The 9,262-nt window shown below is 38.0% G+C and overlaps 1 long non-coding RNA gene across 1 annotated transcript; it reads left to right on the top strand.

Moving 5' to 3' along the window:
- The first annotated feature begins 1,033 nt into the window (after positions 1-1,033).
- LOC145508944 (uncharacterized) lies at positions 1,034-4,003 on the top strand. The gene is made up of 2 exons (XR_014055705.1): positions 1,034-1,388; positions 3,947-4,003. It is a non-coding gene; the product is annotated as an uncharacterized LOC145508944 (long non-coding RNA).
- Positions 4,004-9,262: the final 5,259 nt, after the last annotated feature.

The following is a 9,262-nucleotide window of genomic DNA, read 5'->3' on the forward strand; positions in this document are numbered from 1 at the left end:
CTTTCACTTGACTATGAGAGATATATCTATGAGAGAAACCCCAGCATCCTTGAAAAACTCTGTAACAGCTCTTGCTTGTAAACCAGACATTACTACCATCAAATTGTGGCCCATAAAATGTAATGGTAATAATGGGAGCCTTGATGGCAGTAGGCTAGTGACTATGATTAACTGCCATAAATAAGGTGGGCATGGTTACTCTAACGGACTACTACAGAACCAAGGCTGTAATCAGAACACTGATATACAGAGGCCTATGGTGTTGGCTGTTTTATCATGGTGTGTCTAGAAGGTATCTGAGAAGCACATGAATTCTACAAATTTACTCCATAATCTAGTCAGTAGAGACAGTGTTCCCCTTTCCCTTCCACAAGACATCACATTGGTCCACTACAGTAGTGAGATTATGCTGATTGGACCTAGTAATCAGGAAGCACACCTAGTCTAGACATGCTGATAAGTCATTTTTGTGTAATGGGTGGGAAATAAATACAACAAAAATTCAGGGGCCTTTAACCAACCTCACAAAAGTTTCTAGAGGTCCAGTGGTGTGGACATGTCAAGATCTCCCTTTTATAGTCATGAATAAATTGCTGTATCTGGCCTCTCCTACCAACAAAAAAAAAAAAAAAAGAGAGAGAGAAGAAAAACAACAGAACAGAACAGACTTGTGGGCCTCAGGATTTTGAGGCAATATAATCCTCATTCAGGACTGCTACTCTCGTGCATCTTCTGACTAAGCCGAAAAGCAGCTAGTTTTGAGTGGAGCCTGGAACAAAAGAAAACTCTGCAACAGATACAAGCTGCCGTGTTAACAGAGGTTCCATAAACGCCTGGAACAAAAAGTAAGAAAATACATACCTTTCCTGTCCTTGCAGATTGGCTGTACCAAGTTGTTCTTCTGATGCTTTACAAGGCCTCTTACCGCTCCAGTCGGTGGCACGCAATTTCCCGCCTTGTGAGGGAAGATCAGGCCAGGATGAAAGCGCCAGGGTTCCCCCCAGGTCTTGTCTGAGCATGCGCCTAGTCTTGAGCATGCGCGTGGCTTTTGCAGCCCTTGTGTGCGGGCGATTGCTCATAGCCCGCTTCACCGAAAGAAACAGTATATTCAGCTTTTTCCTCTCAGAGTCCTGCAAGATTCCTGTTTTCTTCGCTGGGAATCTTTTGTCCCAGATCGCAGAGAGGTTTATTCATTTGTCTTTCAATGTTTCGAGGACACCCGCTACATAGAAACTTTTCCTCTCACAGAGAGTTCCAGTTTCCCTGTAAGAGAGCAGTTCTTCCGGCAACTTCTGGAAAAGCTGATGCAGTTTCACGAGAAGGTCTGCTCTCGGTGTGGAGCCCGGCCGCATGCTGGGAATCTGGGCTGCCTTTTTTCGAGGCCGCTGGTAAGTTGGGGCGTCCGGTGGCTCAGCACAAGTAAATGTTCTTGTGGCTTTTATTTGATATGGCCTTCACTTGGTTCCTGTAAACCTCCCACTGTTTTCCAGAGTTCCCACAAGTTGTTTCTGACACTTTTTGCTCATTTCCCCCCTGTTTTTTGTGGAGAAATGAGCCCTGAAAATACCTACACTGCCACTGTTGCTAATGCCATACCTCTTTATACTGACTTTTGAAGTCAGGCAGTGAAAGTTCTTTTTTTTTTTTTAAGGCTTTTTTTTTTTACTTTTTGTACTTTTGCTTTACGTATTTTAGTAATATTTTGTAACTTTTGAAATATTCTGCTTAGACTTAATTACCATGAGCTTCTGAAAGAGTGGACACAATATTTTTTGGTAATTAGATTTTTTTTTTTAATCACCTCAAAAATTTTGTGGTTTTGTGTGTGTCTTTTTACACTTCTTTTGTCATAATTCTAAGTATTCTTTTTGATACAATGTGTATACTTAGTTTCTTAATTTCATTTTTTACGGTTTTTTGCGGGGTTATTTATTGCTAGTGTATGTAACTCATTTGCTTTTTGCTTTTTGTATATTGATCTTTATTCTGAGTCCTTAGCTCATTAGTTTTCATAGATATTTTTTTGAGTGTAATTCTTAAGATTTTCTTTATCCATGTTCATACTACCTGTGAATAAAACAGTTTTAAATGCGGACTTTTTTTTTTTTTTTTAATCTTGCCTGATTGGCTGCTTGCTTTGGCTAGAACCACATGTACCATCCTGAATAGAAGTGTCATGTTCCTGATTTTAGGAAGAAAAAGTCATTCTTTCACTATTTTAGTTTGTTGAGACTCTTTTGAGATGCTTTCCCAGAAAAATAGATTTTTCTTGAGCCATTTTCTTATTAATTACAATACAAATGGCATATTTTCATGTGTCTGATGATCGTTTAAAAAAGAACAAACACTCTTTTGTTCTATCATCAGCCAAAAATAATTGACATATTTGCATTTAGAGACTGTGGATATTAAAAATGTACTTATTAGTTATTAACAGGAGTGTCAATTTAATTGCCAAGAAATATCAGTAATTATCCATTTATTCTAAAGCTTATATGAGTTACTTGAATTATCAGATTTTATTTAATTAATAAGCCTGAATAATAAACCACCTACTGTGATTTTTCTCCAAGCCTCTTTTCATATTCTCTTAGTTAGGTCCACTTAGGTATAATCTTTACAGATTAATACGTTGCTCTTTCCCTGCATAGTGTCAAATATGCAAATAAAAATTATTGTAAAGAAATAAGCTGTAATGTTAGTTGAGGTTATCTCTGAGTGGATAGACAATCATATATCAAATGACTAGGAAGGAATACACCAAAAAGTTAACTATAGTTATATATCAATGTTGGATTGTGATTAATTTTAGCATTTTATATGCATATTTTCAATTTTATTTTTGAAATATTTTAATATTTAAATAGATTAAGTAATTCAGCTTGATTTTAGCAAAGAATAACACCTCAGATCTTGTCCCCAGGCTATCATTATTACATGGATAATATTTTTCACAGATTTTACACATTTTTTAAAGTTGTCTTCCTTTTAGTCATCTATATGTCTTAGGAATATCAAGTGATAGGAGCAGATAAAAAGGGATAAGTATGAAATGTATCATAAGAGAGAGATGGCATCCAGGAGAATTCTAGGTGGTGTGTAAACAAGCGTAGGAAAAATCAAACATTTAAGTTAACCTTATTTGCTATTTGTATTGTAGTGCTATTTTCCCATAGATCTTGAGTATTTTTTGCTATCTGGATGTAACAGAAATACACATATATTTTTTAATTAGTTCATAAGAGATATCATGTGAAAATTGTGTGTTCCATATTTGAATTAGTACTGGGCAGGGAAATGAGACTTGGCAACAATGTGTAAGGGAACAGTAGAACTGGAACCAGAGGGTAACATGAAATCATAAGCCATGGTATTTTTCAGCATACTCTAAAGTATATTGAACTTCCACAAGACTAAGGATATATTTAAATCACCTATAATTTTAGTGATTCATGCATTCACCTGGATTAAAGTTGGGTTTCTTCACATATAAAGCTATTTGAACTGTGTTATAACAGTCCAAACCAGCCAACCTCTCTTTGTATTGTGCTTGTGATTTATTTGTACAATTTTCAAAGTTTGGAATATTTTGAGTCTCTCTGAATTATTCACCATCTGCTTGTCTCCTTTGAGTGCAGAAGTCACCATTTGCTCTATTGTTGCTCAGGAGCCAATTTGCTTGTATGATACTCCAAGGTTTACTGTGCGTCTGCACTATTGCATATTGGAGTTCAGAAAAATATGTCTCTGAAGCTTAGTTTATATATTCAACCAAATGCAATTATTTGGAAAGTACAGAATGATCTCTATACTAAAATTGATCTGCTCTAATCTAAAGAGAGTTAATATATTCAGTGATCAATTCCATGCAAGGAGTGTAAATTTTACATAGACTAACACTAACAGATTGCAAGGATTCTAATGAGTGAGTTTCTGTGTCTTCTAGGACCTATACAAATATGCAACCATAATAAATTAGAAGAGCTGGAAAAAAGAAAAAAAAGGTACGCACATTCTTCACATAGTAATTACCCAAGTGGAGATTATATTAAGATAGGTGTTTTACTCAATTTTTAAAATAAATTCACACATTTTTTACCTTAAGAATGGTAACATACCTGGAATATTGCCTGAATATAAAATCATTGTACAGGTGTTTTTACTACAGTGAGGGGATGTTGAGAGAGAATATTCAACTCAATAATTTAAGAAGTTTCAAAAGGTGTTGCAGTAACCTAGACTTGGCAGTTATGCATAATTTTCATATGCAGTTGCATAAAATGTCCTAATTCTAGGCATCAACTCAAATTCTGAGAGCTTATAGTTTGAATTTTATTGAAACCAGCATCTTGGTAATAATATATGGTACAGCAATATATCTGAGTAACATTTATACGTGAGATATCAACATGACTAAAAATATTACTAACAAGAAGTCTGAATTTCCTTCCCCTGAAAGGCATAGAATAAAAATACGTTCTTTCAATGGTTTGTCTACCCTTTTCCAAATGTTCACAAAATAATTCAAATATAATCCTCCAAAGAGAAACGAAGTACTGTTTTCATTATCAACAAAAGAGATGCAGTAATTGAACATTAAATGTTGCTGCTAGAATTTACGTCTAGGTTGAGCAGTTAACCAAATTGTGATGTTATAAAAAATAGCTGTGATTGCTATCTATATGAGCCATATTGCCCCATTTGCACAATGTTGAAAGTTCAGTAGTACTGGGCTTTTCATTGTCTAATTTGTGTAACTGTCAGCGTGAGAGGCCAGGATCTTAGATGGTGCATTTTAAGATGTTGCTAATTCTGGACACCAAATCCTCCAAAAATTTCAATTTTACTGTTTTTATCATTTGTGGTATTGAATGCTCTTACTTGTTTTCCAGTATTCTGGGTTTCAAGTTTTCAAGACAAATTTATTATATCACTCATATATACAGTCCTCCCATGGAATAAGGATAGTATATATTGCCAAAGCTGTTACAAACTCCAGTATTGTTGCAAATTTCTAGATGGCAGTTAAATGTTCCAGTTAGACTAGTAAAAGTGATCTCCTAAAATGGTGCAAACTGACAAAAATACTCTGATTTATACATTGCCTCACTTTATTTCTTGTATCCTGTTTCTCTTTATGGCATGGGAAAAGATGGGTGAGCCAGCATCTTTTTTTATTCTTTAAAATGGAAATAAAAGTAGTAGAAATAGACTAAAAGCCTGGTTTTCAACAGTTTAACTTGGCTTTAAAGACACATAGCACCCCTTATGTGGGTGAGCTGACTTCCAAAGACAGTGTGAAACCTATCCACCATTCCTTTCACTGTCTACCATCAGAAGAGGGAATGCTTCTCTCCTTGAATCTGAACTACTTGTGACGGTTTCTGACCCAGTCCTTAAGAAGACCTCGCAGCCTAAGGTCTCCATCATAGAGTCCTAAGCTGCCAAGAAGTCCAAGTTGTCCTGCTAGAAAGAGAGCCATATGATGGGGTCTTGGAAGATTAGCTACAACAGAGAGAGACCAAAAAGAATAGTACAGAAGCAACAGACAGCCCAGCCAGTATCTGATTATACCTGCTTAAGAGAACTCAAGCCAGATAGGTAAAGCAATCTATACTAGTTTATTCTGGCCAACCCACAGAATCACAGAATAGAATAAAATCGTTGTTGAATAAGCCACCAAATTTGAAGTTACCTGCTACTTGACAATATTGAAGTGAAATAACATATTGCTATCACACCAAAAAAAAAAAAAAAAAATCTTACAATGTGTGTCATTCATTTGGGGATAACATGGTGGGTAAAAGCTGGAAGCTCCTTGATAAGATTTAGGATTGAAGGGAAGAAGGAAATTATTTGAGCTGTAAAGAAAGGGACCTAAGTTATGGTAAACAAAGCAGTCAATGAAGGCATCATGACAGATGAAACCTAAAAAACTTGTTGATCTGGTTAATGAGATATCTAGACAGAATGTTAAGAATGTAAGCTGTTTTATGGTTTTGTTTGGTTTAAAACAAAAATCTGTCAGTGATAAAGTATAGGAGAAGCCAGATGAGCTAAAAAGGAACTGCTCCATTTGGCAGGATAATTGAGAGGAAACATAAAGAAGCAACAATGTTCTGACTTCAAAAATAAAACTTTGTCTTATTTTCAGTTTTTTCTAGAAGGCCAAAAAGGATAGAAAGTAGGCAATAGCCCCAGAGCAAAGGTCAAATCTAGGCCATTGCCAGTAAAACTCAACCTTGAGATAAATTTTAAATCAAGGATTAGTGTACACTCCTTTGTTAAACATAAAAAAAATATTGTTATTTCTAAACATTTTCACCTAGACATAAAAGACCTCTTGATCAAAAATATGGTTTCTGAGAATCTTAAGGATGCTTTACCCCAACAGCCTCACAGGAGAAAATGGTAGTGAAGGTTTCACCTTTGGAAGAAATGAGTGGTATTTTTAATCTAAATAATTTTATTATAATTTGACACTTATTGTTAAAGGAATTATACCACCTTATACTGAAAGGAATAGATGAAGTTCATAATGGCAAAAGTTGTCCTGGGACCAAATCTATAAGCAGGATGCAGGCTGAAGAAGTTAATGAGATGCAACATGAGTCATTTCTTAGACAAAAGTGAAGTTAACTCAGAGGACAAAGTAAGGGCTGGAGATTGAAACCAACATCTGTGGGGAGCCACTTCAAAGGAGCTGGAAGTTCTAATCAAGGAAATATATATATGTATATATATATATATATATATATATATATATATATCCAGTTGGCTTTGAGATGCTTATTCCTCTCTTCCTACTACTTTCCACTTACTTGAGTGAGAGCCTACTATGGATTATTTGTCCCTGTTCACTGTTGTATGTTGGGTGAATGGAGTACAGAAAACCTGTCCCTATTTCAAAAGTCCCTAGCTCAAAAATGTCAATATCCAAGGAGGTAAAACAGAGAAATCACACCAGAGGAGCCTCATCCACACTGTTCCTGTTTTAAAGTAGGGATTTCTAGAGTTCAAGCTGATACTGTAAAAGGACGATACTTTTGGGGCCTAGGGGCTTCCCAGGTGGCTCAGTGGTAGAGAGTAGGCCTGCCAGTGCAGGAGACACAGGAGACATGGATTCAATTCCTGGGTCAGGAAGATCCCTTGGAGGAGGAAATTGCATTCTTCCCTGGAGAATCCCATGAACAGAGAACCATGGCGGGCTACAGTCCATGAGATCACAAAGAGTCCAACATGACTGAGCCCTCACACATGCACACACACAAGGGAATGGGTATACTTGGCACATGGAAGGAAATAAATTGTTAAGTCCTGGAGGTGAATGGTTTCAAAATGCCTGACCCTCACAATAAGCAAATGATAGACTGTAGTCAGCCAGGCTACCCCATCCATGGAATTCTCCAGGCAAGAATGCTGGAGTGGGTTGCCATTCCCCTCTCCAGGGGATCTTCCTGACCCAGGGATCGAACCCAGATCTCCCACGTTGGAGGCAGATTCTTTACTGTCTGAGCCACCAGGGAAGTCTCTATTCATAGGTCTCATCTACACTTAAGGGGAGGGATTATGCAAGATGTGCAGTTATACCAGGGATTATACCAGGGGCTGGGAATCTTGGAGACCATCTTAGAACTCTGTCTACTATGGGTATTTTAGTCTTTCCCCCACGATGCTAGGAAGGATTGAAGGTGAAAGGAGAATCGGGTGATAGAGGATGAGATGGTTCCATAGCATCACCGACTCAATGGACATGAATCTGAGCAAACTCTGGAAGATAGTGAAGGACAGGGAAGCCTGGCGTGCTACATGTAGTCCATGGGGTCACAAAGAGTCAGACACGACTTAGCAACTGAACAACAACCAGCATGTTGCTATGGGCCAACCAAGTGACATGGAGAACATAGGAGTATTCTGAATCCCTTAGACAGTTTTAGCCAATGAGTGACACTACTGATAATCTCTCCTCTTGCATCATGCACGTTTGGTTATGTCAGGATTCCCAACTTTTTTTCCACTCCCACACTTCTGACGGTTCCCTCAGTGGTATGGAATCCCCCTCATTCTAGGAAATGTGTCCAAATCCCTAGGGGATAGCATGTATTTTGAGAAAGTCCATGGTTGGAAGATGGGGTGCTCCCTTCCCCACCCCCTAGATATTTGAGAATGACTAGGTTAAGTGGTCGGAGAAGGCAATGGCACCCCACTCCAGTACTCTTGCCTGGAAAATCCCATGGACGGAGGAGCCTGGTAGGCTACAGTCCATGGGGTCGCTAAGAGTCGGACACGACTGAGCGACTTCACTTTCACTTTTCCCTTTCATGCACTGGAGAAGGAAATGGCAATCCACTCCAGTATTCTTGCCTGGAGAATCCCAGGGACGGCGGAGCCTGATGGGCTGCCGTCTATGGGGTCGCACAGAGTCGGACACGACTGAAGCGACTTAGCAGTAGCAGTCTGTAAATTGGGAGATGGAACTTAATGTCTTTCCACTTAAATTCAGGCTAGAATTGTGACTAATTTGATAAATAGAATGCAGAGGACGTGGCATTCTGGAAGGCATTAATGCCCAGGCATTAAGAGCATTAAGTTAGATTAGGAGAAAATATTTGCAGCTGATGTGACCTGCAAGAGATTAGTCTCCCAAATTGACAAATATCTCAGGCTGCTTTATATCATCAAAACGAACAACCCAGTCAAAAGATGGTAGAAGACCTAAACAGACATTTCTGCAAAGAAGACATACAAATGGCCAACAGACACACGAAGAGATGTTCAACATTGCTAATTACTAGAGAAATGGAAATGAAAAGTACAATGAGATATCACCTCACACCAGTCAGAAAGGCTGTTATCAAAAAATCCACAAACAATACATGCTGGAGAGAGAGTGGAAAGAATGGAACCCTCTTTCACTGTTGGTGAGAATGTAAATTAGTACAACTACTGTGGAGAACAGTATGGAGGTTCTTTACAAAACTAGAGAGCTGCCAGATAATCTAGCAGTCTCACTCGTGGGCATATATCTGGAGAAATACATGGTCCCAAAGGTTATATGCACCCCAGTGTTCACTGCAGCATTGTTTACAGTAGCCAAGACATGGAAGCAACGTAAATGTCCATTGAAAGAGGAATGGATAAAGAGGTGGTACATAGATACAATGAAATATTACTCAACAGTTAGAAAGAATGAAACAATGCCATCTGCAGCAACATGGATGGACCTAGAGATTGTCATACTGAGAGAAGTCAAAGAAAAAAA

The sequence above is a fragment of the Giraffa tippelskirchi genome, chromosome 6 (assembly GCF_054371585.1).
Source record: "Giraffa tippelskirchi isolate mGirTip1 chromosome 6, T2T-mGirTip1v1.2.pri, whole genome shotgun sequence".
Taxonomy (NCBI): domain Eukaryota; kingdom Metazoa; phylum Chordata; class Mammalia; order Artiodactyla; family Giraffidae; genus Giraffa; species Giraffa tippelskirchi.